This window comes from Crocuta crocuta, unplaced genomic scaffold (assembly GCF_008692635.1).
Source record: "Crocuta crocuta isolate KB4526 unplaced genomic scaffold, BGI_CrCroc_1.0 scaffold39, whole genome shotgun sequence".
In the NCBI taxonomy this organism is placed as follows: domain Eukaryota; kingdom Metazoa; phylum Chordata; class Mammalia; order Carnivora; family Hyaenidae; genus Crocuta; species Crocuta crocuta.
The window spans coordinates 8805644-8818607 of record NW_027533334.1 but is presented as its reverse complement, the minus strand read 5'-3'; the positions used below and the strand labels follow the sequence as shown (position 1 = coordinate 8818607).

Here is a 12964-nt window from a genome sequence, read left to right as displayed (position 1 = left end):
ATATCTATGATAATGGCTGCAAATTACGTGGGACAGAAGGAATGGTCTTGCACTGTGAAAAAAACGAAGGGAAATCAAGACAGCCTGTGGCTCCTAGCTCCAGTAGGCAGCTGCCTGGCTGAGAACACCTTTCCCCGTGCTGGTCACTGAGGTTGCTGCCTTTCACCCCTGCCTTACAGCTGAGGTCTCTGGTGTTCACCCCTGCTTAACCACAGTCCTTACTAGCAAGTCCTCACCACCCTAAAGAGTAGAGCAGGCTTTTCCCTTTGTTTTAATCTTTTGTTATAATGGTAATTAGCATTACATCTTGAGTAGTAAATTAAGAAATCCAAAACAGAATTTTAAATTTAAAAAGCTGTTCCACTAGGAATCCAGTTGCATTAATTTTGTGGACTGAAGGTAAACTGAATTAGCCAAGTGTGTGTATTCATTACCTTATTCTAATCCTCAACATCACAAATGCAAAAGGCTGTCATTAAATTTGAGAACTGACAAGAACTGGGATTTCTCAATATGGGTGTTGAAAGATTAATTTGAAAAGATCTCACTAAAAAATACAAAAGTTTATTGCTAACATGGGATATTTTATATTCATAAGTCTGTACCTCATTTTAAGACAGCTTGTTTGCAGTACCTGGTTTAAAAAGAAGTGATACATTGAGAGCACTTGATCAACTTTTAAATTGAAATACCTATAGTTATTATTTTGTCCTAGTGTTACATAAGCACAGCTTATAAGATTATATTGGAAGTTTCTTTTGTCATCAAAGGATATTTGATTTCACTTATTAAACATTTTACATCCTAACAGAAGTTAAAAACAAAGAAAGAGAGACAGAAAAGAGCCTTTTTTCTTCCCCACCCATTTTTTTTCAAAATATGATTTCAGAAAAGAAGTATTTATGTCTTTGACACTATTTCATACTCTGTATTTGTGGTAAAAATATTAGTGGTTAAAAAAAAAGAAAGGGTGCTAATGAACACAATGGTAATAAGTTTCATGCAAATATAGTTAATTTTCACCAGACTAGTTGCCAAGCTGGTAGTGGGGTAAAAATGGTAAATATTCCATCTTTGATTAGTGGAATTTTAATTTTATAAATTGCTATATGCCTTGATTTACACACCTGTAGCATATTTTAAACATCTGTGTCCAAAGACCATTTGAGAAAAGGAAAAGAAAGGGTTCCTTGGCTTCACTTGATACCTTTTGTTTGGTTCTCTGTACTACCTTCAAGTCCCAAATGAGACTTTTGTAAAAAGAAATTGCATACAATTTGCTTACTTATTAAAGAGTGAATAACCTAGGATGGCTTTTTAAGAACCAGAATGTGATTTTACTGAGTTTTCGAATGTTATACAATTGATGAAGAACTTAAACATCAGTTCCAACAGTGAAAATTAGAATAATTGAGATCAAGCACTAGAGGCTGATAGTTCTCTTAACTCTGTTACCATAGGAGCCTTTCACTCCCTTGTGTTGCATTTATTAGCTTGCAAGAGATTTTTGCATTCAGAACATAAGACCTAGTTTTAAAAATGCTACTTGGGGCTATGGGGGTGTCTGGCTGGTTTAGTCAGTAAAGTATGTGACTCTTTTTTTTTTAATAGTTTATTGTCAAGTTGGGTTCCATATAACACCCAGTGCTCATCCCAACAAGTGCCCTCCTCCATGCCCATCACACCCCTTCACCTCTCCCCACCCCACCCCCAGCCCTCAGTTTGTTCTCAGCATTCAAGAGCCCCTCTTCTTTTCTATATTCTTCATCAATACTAGGCTTCCTGAGAGGTTAAGCCACCAATTAGAATGTGAAACCTTTAGCGGCACGTGGGTGGCTCAGTCGGTTGAACATCCAACTTCAGCTCAGGTCATGATCTCGCTATTCATGTGTTCAAGCCCTGCATAAGGCTGTCTGCTGTCAGCACAGAGCCCACTTCAGATCCTCTGTCCCTCCTCCCCCACCCCTCGCCTGCTCATGCTCTCTCTCAAAAGTAAAATAAAACATTAAAAAAAATCTTTGCTTCTACTGGGTATAGGATTATATACATAATCCTTCAGTGGAACAAGAGAAGGAAAATAACATAAAAAAATAGAATATATGAAATCTTTAAGGGAAGCCATTTGCCTGCTTTTTATTTGCCTTCCACTTTAAATCTAAACGCTTGTCATAGCCAGTACCTAGAGTACATTAGGTATGAGGCTTCACAAAGGTAGGGAATGCCCTTGGTAAGCCCCTCCTTCTCCTGTTGGAGGTATGTGAAAGCCTGCTTGTTCCTTTTTTTTTTTTCTTTCTAAATTTCTACTTTTATTCAGAATGAGCATTCTGAGAACAAAACTCTTCTCTGATAACTCTTATAAAACACTTTTATGCTTGGCCCTCCAAGGATTAAGAATTGGACACATAATTCTCCATTCATTTCTCAAGTGTCAAGAGAGAATTGAGTTTAAAGGCTCCAATTCCCTTGCAGGTTACACTGTCTTTCTAGATGAATTAGTATTCAACATGGCTTTGGGAAAATCTCAGATGATTTACAGTTTTGCAAATTGTTCAGACTCATAATGAAATCTCAGGCTGAGGAAATCACTAAACAGCTCATGAGCATAAGCTTTTGCCTCTGATGTCCGGACATCTTGGATTAATTCATTCATCTGGCGTCTTTGCCTCATCTATACTGGAAAACAAGGCTGCTTGAAAAAGTCACATACACCACTAACTTGATGCAAATTCATGGCCTCCAACCTTAGCTGGGACCTCAATGAGGCCTCCTGCTATATGTCTTCAGTCAGTTCCCCTCCCAAACTACCACCACTGAACTCATTCTCCCACCCTCCATTTCCTTCTTTGCTCATCAAAGGGCAGTCCATTATCCATCCATTCCACTCTCCCTTTTGGGTACAATAGGATATATATCCCTTTGCTTCTCCAGGGTTATGTTCTGGGTCCTGTAACTTTTACACTCCCAAGCCCCTCAAACTGGCAATTATTTCTTTTCTATAGATTCAATTCTCTTCACTAACGTTTTCCCTTCAGAATATAAAATATTCTCAAGTCTTTTCCGCTTAAAAAAATGTGAACCTTCAAATGACTCCATGGACCTCCTTCTTCTTTGCAGCCAGCGTGTCTCCTCCCACTCACTCCTTTTCACACTGCAGTCTGAATTCCACCTGGAGAAGTCCACTAAGACTACCCTTCCACGGCCTCATTCGGTTTTGGGCCAAATTAAATGGGTCCATTCTGTCCTTTCCTTACTTGATTTTTCTGAAGCATTGACACAGATGAGAACCACCCACAACTTAAAACTCTTTGCTTCTTTAGCTTTGGTGCACTTCTCTTCCCTGCCTTTGTACCGCCCTCTTCCCCATTCCTTTTCAGGTTCCTCACCTTGTGCTGGTCTCTTAAGTGTTAATATGTGATAGAGTGTCATCCTTGGATTCTTCTCTTCTTATGCACCTCAATGTTCCTAAAAGATAGCTCTGGAAATTCCTAAATCTGTATTTCCAGATGTTAAAATCCATGTAGTCAACATTACCATGTGGACGATCAGTAGGTACTTAAACTCAACGTGACAAGAGCTGAACTTTTATCTCGTTCTCACTCCAGTCCATCTCTAGAAATAGCAAATTCTCATCCTAGTCACACAAACCTAAAAGCTTTGCATTGACTTAGACCTCTCTTCCTCATTCAGCGCTTTCCACTCAATTGATCCCTAAAATATGCTAATTCTACCTTCATAATGTAGCCTTTTCTCTCTTCATTGTGCTATTGCTTTAGTTAAGGCAATAAAACTTCCCATTAGTACATTGCTTCTAGTTATCTTCTTAAAATGTAGCTTCCCATTGCTTTCTAGGCAAACTTCTGAGCATGACATACAATGTCCTTCATGACCTGACACGTGCCAAACTCTGTAGCCTGCTCTCCGACCAGATTTCCATGCAGACATTCATTCCAGCATAACACCCTACTGGAAGTTCTTTCAAAACACCAAATTATCTCCCAATTCTTCCTTTTTTATGCTGTTTCCTGTGCTTCTAACGTTATTTCTTTCTAATCCTTCTGGCTAATTTCTACTTATCTTTTAAGGTTCAGCTCATATACTAACATCTTAACGTGCTCACTCAGGAAATGTTAGCCATCATTAGGGCTGTTTGGCACCCATTCTTTGTATACTCATAGCAAACCTATAGCATAGTGTTCATCATACTATCTATCTGTGTATATGATATATATACCATATATATTACTATATATAGGAATATATATACCATACTATATGTATATGTGTGTGTATATATATTCCTATATATTCTATATATATATATATTTCTATATATTCTATATATATAGGAATATATATATACACATATATATATTAGGAAATATATATATTTGATATATAAATGATTTAATATATACCATACTATATATATATGTGTGTATATATATATTCCTATATATTCTATATATATATATNTCTTGTTTTTCTTTCCTCCCAGTTCTGAACTCCAGCCATTTTGCTTTTACTTTATTTCACTTACATTACCAGCCTGGACCCTAAAGACATTTGGGTTTACTATACCTGTCTAAAATAACAAATATCATCAACAATTTTCTAGTGAAGTTATAGTGGGGGTAGTGGTGATGATGATTATATTTATTGAATGCTTATTATATGGTAGGCTCTTTCTAAATGTTTTACATATATAATCTTATTAATCTCATTTAATGGGTGAGGAAACTAATAATGAGAGAGGTAAGTACCTTAGCCAAGTCATACAGCTTTTTAGTATTGGAGTCAGGATTTGAACATATGTAGTAGTAGCCTAGAGTACAAAAATGGAAAATATTTTCCATGTACTGATATCAACCTTATTCCATCTATTACTCTTTGAGAGAAACAATCTGGTAAGTCAATTCAAAATATTTATTATATATCTCCAACTGGCCCTTGAACAACACACATTTGAGCTGTGTGGATCTACTTATACATGGATTTTTTTTCCCCATAAATACAGTAGATATAAAACACTATAAATATATTTTCTTTTTGATTTTCTTAATATCCTTTTTCTTTTTTCTAGCTTACCTTATTGTAAGAATACAGTACATAATCTGAATAACATAGAAATTATGTGTTAATTGACCATTTACTTACACCACCTTTATACTTACACCACCAGGGTGCCATTTCTTAATTCACAAGGCTTCCAGTCAATAGTAGGCTACTAGTTGGGGTGCCTGGGTGGCTCAGTTGGTTAGGCATCTGACTTCAGCTCGGGTCATGACCAAATGGTTTGTGAGTTCAAGCAAGCTCCACATCAGGCTCTCTGCTGACAGCTTGTAGCCTGGAGCCTGCTTTGGATTCTGTGTCTCCCTCTCTCTCTCTGTGCCTCTTCCAGTCTCTCTCCCTCTCTCTCAAAAATAAACATTAAAAAAATAGTAGGCTATTAGTTGTGAACTTTTTGAGGAAGCAAAAGTTATATGCAGATTTTAAACTGCAGGGGGGGTTGGAATCCCTAACCCCCACCCCTCATTGATCAAGAGTGAACTGAACTTTATGATTGAATTAGGCCTTTGAATAAAATATAGCCCTGCCTTTATCATCTAGAAAGGGAAATAAGATATGAACATCCCTTAATAAGCAGACAAAACATGATAAATGATAAAACTTACAAATGCTATGGAAATTGAAAAAAAACTTGCTATTTATTTGATATCTTACATGTAGAGAATGCTTAATAAATTGCAATTGATTTAGCATATACATATACAAATGTGCACCCACATTTTCTAGTAATCCCCAATTTCCAGTCCTACTCTCCTTCAGGAATCAGAGGGTTCAATATCCTTATAACTAACACAGAATCCAATGGTTTCTGTACTAGTTAGCATATGTAATGTTGGCAGCTATAACAAACAGTGCCATTTCACTGACTTAACAAATAAACATTAGTTCTCACCCATGACACAGTCCAGTGGGGATCAGTATTTGGGAGACAATGTTATTCAGGTCATCAGACTTCTTCCATCTACTGGCCTTGCTGTTCCCTAAGACCCTAGACCCTTAAAGTCTTCAAATAACACCTCTGCACCTCTGTATGTGGTCAAACAATGAGAGGGGAGAGGGAAAGACAGAGAGAGAGAGAACTTGGAAGAGTATTAGAGAAGTTTGTAGAGCCAGACTTTGAAGTAGCACATGTGACCCCTGCCCAAATGCCATTGTCCAGGACTAGTTGCATGGCCCTGTCTAGGTGTAGGAAAGCTAGGAAATGGAGCCTTCTTATGTCTCCAGGAGAAAAATGGTTTGGTGACCACATAGCATTGTCTCTATTACAGCCTTTACCCTCTTCATTATTCCAGTTATTGTATTTTTAAAGTTTCTCTACTCTTCTCTCTCGCATATCATTGGGGCCTCATAATAGATTGGTGGAGAGAGCTGGGAATACACAAAGAATACAGTCTTCCCAACTTTGCACTGCCCACTTTTTAATTTTATCATGACTTTCTGCAGCTGCTTTCCATTCAATTCAGCTATAAAACGTTAATTGGATTTCTACCATGAGCCTGTCACTGTCCTAGGTCCTAGGGAGTTAGTCATGGACAAGACGGTCTCTGCTCTCAAGATGCTTAGTGTAGTGGGGCCAGTTCTACCATGTCATTGTCATAACATCAGTTCTGAAAGGCCTTCTCCAATGCCTTTTCCTTCCCAGACTGCTCCTAGGTTCTTGAGAGAGAAGGCATATACCCCTCTGCACACCAGCTCTAGACATCGGCTCCCTACAGAAAATCTTTCTTGTTCCTCCAGGGTCACTATGTTTCGAAGACCTTTGAGAAACATCTCTAGAATTAATTTTGAGAGATAAGTCCAGTGCTATACCCCTGCTTAGTACTAAGATTCTCTTTAGATTGTGTCCTAATGCATGACACAAATTCACTGTGTCCCTTGGCACAAGGTAAGTTCCTATACTATCTGAGAGCATCTGGCTGTCCTCTAGAGGAAGCTTCATCTTAGGTAGCTAGAAGAGTTGGCAAGAGTCCCATGTTTCCCTTCACCTGTCCTCAAATAAGGAAGGGAAATGTTTATGCAAATCAGGCCCTAAAACAGCCATTGGTGTCTCATGACTCTTCAAGGGAGACATGCAAAATAAATTCTATAATAACATGAGGGTGTCTGTGTCTGTGTGTGTGTGTGTTTGTGTGTGTGTTTGCAAAATTCAGAGAGAAATTCTGTAGGGGAAACTTCCTTAGGCCTGTTAAATATAAGTTTAATTTAACACAGAAACAAGTATTTTTTAAACCACGTTTTTAAAACACCCAAGACACCAAATTTCCTAAGATGAATTGTCTGGAAGAAGTCCTAAAGCTCATTCTCTGATCACTTCCTATCAGACTTGGAAGGGAAAGGTGTTTTGTTTTGGTGAGTTCAACTCCACCTTTGTTCATTTTGGTTATAGTAAAAAGTCTTAAAATATGTTTTTGTGAGCAAGTGATTTTTCCTAGTTCTAAATTCTCACCACCCTTGAAACATTGTAAGTGCAGCTCTGGTTGTCCTCAAGGAAAGGATCAAAGGAAGAGAAAATATATTAATGAGCACAATAATTCAAAACCTCCTAAAATGTTGTTCCCATGTGTAGTGGGTCTTCCCGGGCGTGTCTCTGAGAAATGGATATTTTGGATCTTGCTTTAGCTTACAGGAAACCGATCCCCAGGCATTTCCCCCTTATGATTCTTTTACAAGCTATTGCTTAGAGAATTCCAAAAATACCTCACTTGATGGTAATGTAGATTTCCCAGTGTTAAAAAATTAGGAGAGAATGGAGGGAGTTGGTATCTCAAGTAAGTTTACCAAGTTTACCTGTCTGGTCCCCTGACATCAGCTATCTATATACTTACACCACCAGGGCACTGTTTATTATTTTAGTGACAAGCTACACAACAGTGAAATTGCATTGCTCCTCCATAGACAGAGAAAGCACAAGTGGAGCTACCATTGCAAAGGATCTTAAAATCTAGGTGTAAATACTAAAGGCAGGAACCCCAGCTGTAATGTAAACTCCCCAAGAAGAAGCCTTATTCACTGAAGAATCTCTAGTGCCTAAGTAGTACTTGGCATATTGTAGACCCTCAAGAATTATTTGTTGAATGAATGGACATCAAATAGCATGGAGGAACATATCAATAAATATTACAAATGTAAGCATGGAGGGAGTTCAGCAAGAATAGCAAAAATGTATGAAGGTGGCAGAGTTAAGGAGAGCCGTGAGACCTCCAATAGGTGGAGGAGACGGGGAGGCGGACTACACTAGGAAAAAAGAAGAGACAAGAAGTAGTAGAGGAGGAAATTATTGTGGTGCAGTAGGGAAACGAGTTTATCTCGGGCCAGAGAATCACATGGTGATGTAATAGAAACCAGGCAGATCAGGCATGGGAGTGTGGATTTTGTCACACTGTTTGGATTTGTGTCCTAGCTCTGCCATTTATCCAGTAACGTCATTTAATATCTATGATTTGGAAGTAATACGATAGGACATGTATTAAATAAAAATCAAAGGGCACTGGGGTGGCTCAGTCCGTTAAGTGTCCAATTCTTGACTTTGGCTTAGGTCCTGATCTCACTGTTGTGAGATTGAGCCCCACGTAGGGCTGTGCCTGGGCATGGACCCTGCTTAGGAATCTCTCTCTCCCTCTCTCTTCCCCTCCCCCAGTTGTGCACACACACACACTCTGTCTCTCAAATAACAAAATTTTTAAAAATGTTTTAAGTCAAGTAGGGGTGCCTGGGTGGCTCAGTTAAGCGTCTGACTCTTGATTTCGGCCCAGGTTATGATCTCATGGTTCGTGAGCCCTGTCAGGCTCTGTACTGACCGCATGGAGCCTACTTGGGATTCTTTCTCCCTCACTCTCTCTGCCCTTCTCCTGCTCATTCATGCTTTTTCTCTCTTTCAAAATAAGTACATAAACATTTTAAAAAATCAAATAGATATGATAGGTTAAAAGTTACAAACTTGAGCTATTTAAGAGATGATATTATTATTATTATTGATGAAAACAATATTCTGGGTAGCCTTTTGATTCTGCTGGTTTTCTGATAGTGGGAAATTTGGTTCATAGAATGGCACCACCATATGTGCCCAGGAAGAATAGGTAAGAAGATAAAACCTAGTGATTGCTTATTGAATAATTTCAAAACGAGTGAGAAAATTCTTTTAACATTCCTAAGTAAATTTTAGAAGTGATTTTAAAGTTAAATTTGTAATTGATTTAAATTATTATGAATTGTGTGCATTCATTTCACAGAATTATTATGTAGGAAGTAAAGGTCCATTCATTCACTGAGCTGATAAAGAAACTTGATTAGAGTAATACCCCACTACACTTGTGCTAAGGAATGTGAGAGCTTTATTGTGGTTAATGATTCTTGGTGCATATAATATTCCTTATCTTCAGAGAACTTGATGGACATTTGATTTGAACTTCTTCTCAAATACATTCTTAAATTAAAGTCATTGTTTTTGAGTATGCTTAAAAGCAAAAAGTAAGATTTGCTGGTTGTCGGTTAAGAAAAATATGGAAGAAGCAGAAGTGAACACTGCATTTTCAGAGTATAGTTTCAGAGATGATGGCATGGTCTTAAATCTAGGCAGTATGCTCTGCCCACAGTTAATTGTATCAAAGCTTCCAGCAAACGCACAGCACTCCTACAGCCCCCCTCCTCTGAGTCCAAAGCTGACATCACTTAATCAATCACACATTCTTTCCAGCTGAGTCTTGATTTGACCATTAATTCTCTGCCATATAGGGTTCTAGAAGTCAGTACCAGGAGGTCGATTTGGCACAGGCAAAATGAAAACTACTTACTATCCTGGAGTAAAGGTTAGCTTTACAAAGTTTCCAGGAAACTCCCTCATCACTGCTAATGGCCTGGAAGTATGTGTGTATTAGTGCATGTGATAAAAATACCTAGATGCAAGCCTTACATGAAAGTAATGTCTTAGCCTTCCTTCCCGCACACTGCTTTCTTCATTTTTTTGGCCCTTCATTATTTATTCATTTGACTGGTGATTCATTCTCTCTCTCTCTCTCTCTGATATCAGATATTAAAAAGGGAAAAAGGTATATAAAACCTACTTCCTGCTTTTCTCATCTATCTATGTGAACCAGTCAAACCTGGCTCCCTTTTATTTTTTTAAATTTTTAATGTTTTTATTTATTTTTGAGAGAGACACAGAGAGAGGCAGAGACAGAGCACAAGTTGCAGAGGGACAGAGAGACAGGGAGACATAGAATCAGAAGCAGGCTCCAGGCTCTGAGCTGTCAGCACAGAGCCTGAGGCGGGGCTCAAACTCATGAACGGACCTGATTTCAAGAAAGCTGCTAGAGGAATTTCTTGTTGTCTCAATTCTGATCATTGTTAGAAACTAAGAAGATCTTAGAAACGAAAACACCTAATTCCTAAATTATCCTCACCTAACCAGCAGGCCTGTTTGAGTTAAGCTGCCCTTTCCCAGAAGCACAGAGGGGAACAGGGAAGAGGTTCTGTGATAGAAAAAGCCAGTGAGGCCGAGGTTGAACCGCAGTATCCTGCGTGTGGCTGTCCCCTCTGTTCAGCATATAATTTAGTGGTGGCTGCTCTGTGACACTGGTGACACGTGTCCTTTCCCTTCCCTCTTTTCACTCACCATCTCAAGGACTCAGATTTTGGTGTTTTTAGTAGGAACATGATTTTAGGCTCAGAAGGACCTGCATTTAGGTATTAGCTGTGATTTGAAACAAGTTCTAAACCTCCCTGAATCTCAGCTTCCATGTCCAGAAAATGAATAGGTTAAAAAGAATCCCTCAAGGGGCACCTGAGTGGCTTAGTCAGTTCAGCATCTGACTTCACCTTGAGTCATGATCTCACCATTCATGAGTTTGAGCCCAGCATCAGGCTGTGTTGTGTGCTGACAGCTCAGAGCCTGGAGCTTGCTTTGGATTCTGTGTCTCCCTCTCTCTCTGGCCATCCCCTACTCATGTTCATTCTCTCTCTGTTTCTCTCTCTCTCTCTCTCAAAAATGAACATTAAAAAAAAAGAATTTAAAAATAGTCCCTCAAAAGGGCTTCTGGGGAGCATGAGTCTAGATGATCCAATAGAGTGCCCAGCATATGCTTAGACATTATAAGGGAAGAATGAATATTACCTAATTTACATACTGTTATTATCACCAGTACTGCTTAGCTGTTTCCTGTCACCTCTGTAATGTATTACCACGAATTTAGTGGTTTAAAACAACACAGACTTCTTTTCTTACATTTAGTGTAGATTACATGTCAGAAATCAGTTTCACTGGGCTAAAGTTAAGGCATTAGCAGGGATGTTTCCTTCTGGAGGGTCTGAGGAGAAAACCCATTTCCTTACCTTTTGTGGCTCCCCTTACCTCGTGACCCTTCCTTCATATGCAAAGTTCATCAGTCTAATCCTTGGCCACCCATTACATCACCTTCTTCCCTGACTCCTACATCCTTCTTATAAGGACCTTTGTGCTTACATTGGATCCACCCAGATAATCCAGTATAATCTCCCAATCTCAAGATTCTTAATTTACTCACATCTGCAAAGTTCCCTTTTGCCAAATAGAGTAACATTCATAGGTTCTGGAGACTAGAATATGGACGTCTTTGAGGGCTGTTATGCAAGCTGCCATGCTGACTAATCAGATTACCAACCATCATTGGGATCATTTGTGTCTTATTGCTATGGTGCAGACTCATGAGTATAAACTCTTGGGGACATGAGAGCTTGAGATATTAACCAAGCAAACCATTTAGAAAACTCAAAAGAGTTTTTTCTGTAACATCCATTTTCTCCTTTTCTCTCTACTTCGGAAGAAAGGCAGATGCAATCCAAATATGTAAAGTAGAAGAACAGTGCAATCCTTCAATGCAAATATACCTGGGTTCACTGTCTAATTCCACAGCCTGGTAGCTGGCTGGGTAACCTTGGGTTGTAGTCCTCAAGATACATTCCCTGAGACAAGAATTTGAGGCGGGTAGTTTATTTGAAAGGTGATTCCAAGAAGTGCTGATGGGGAGTGAGGAAATGAGTCTGAAAATGGAAGGAAGCTAATAAACAGTATGTTATTGAGCAGGCTACTCCTGTGAGCCTCTCAGTGAACTCTGGGATCTGGGAGACAGTGGAACATGCCTCAGAGGTAGCCAGCTTGGATGAGGAAGCTTTCATCATTAGCCAAGGGCTGATCCCAGAGCCATCATCTCCAGGACTTCTAGCCCGCCCCACTCCCTGGGAAAATGTTTGTAGTAGGATGCCGACATCTAGTAGGAAAATGCTGAGTATCATGGGGCCACACGTGGGGCACTGACCACATCTGCTGACATGACCTCTCTGAACTTCAGTCCCTTCTCTGAAAACCGGGGACAATGCTACTGACACTGCAGGGATTTTGTGAAAATTAGCAATCCTGTGTTCAAGGACCTACTAGCATGTGCTGCACATGACAGTGGCTCAACAGCTGGTAACTCTTAAATAATGATAATACCAAAGGTTTCCCTTTAGTTTCTGTTTATAAAATTCATTTGCACTTGGAAAGATCCTTCAATAATTTCTGAGCCCCAGATTTTTATCTCTAAAATCAGAGAGGAGAGTAACTGTTATAGTTTATTATCCATTGTGTATTCCCAGGATTAGTAATCTGATTCTGGTTTGCTTTTCCTTGTCCTTTGACACTAGAATTTCCCTCTGGTTGCTGTGCTTATGATCGTCAACAGACCTGGACTGATTTGGTCATGGATAACCCTTAGGTTCTTTTTGGTAAATCTTGGTAGCCTCAATAGTTTTGAGGGTTTCCTACTTAGCTGATAACTTCACTTCTAGGTCACAATGAACAGAAATATTAGGGAAATATATAAACACATATAAAACATCTACTCAGTAAATATTTATTAGCAAGTAAACCCACACACAGAGTTCA

General features: G+C 39.0%; 1 protein-coding gene across 1 annotated transcript in view; it reads left to right on the top strand.

Annotated features, from left to right (window-relative positions):
• LOC144218314 (carboxypeptidase Q) overlaps window positions 1–12964 on the top strand; it is a 165911-nt gene that overhangs the window by 108242 nt on the left and 44705 nt on the right. The window lies entirely within an intron of this gene.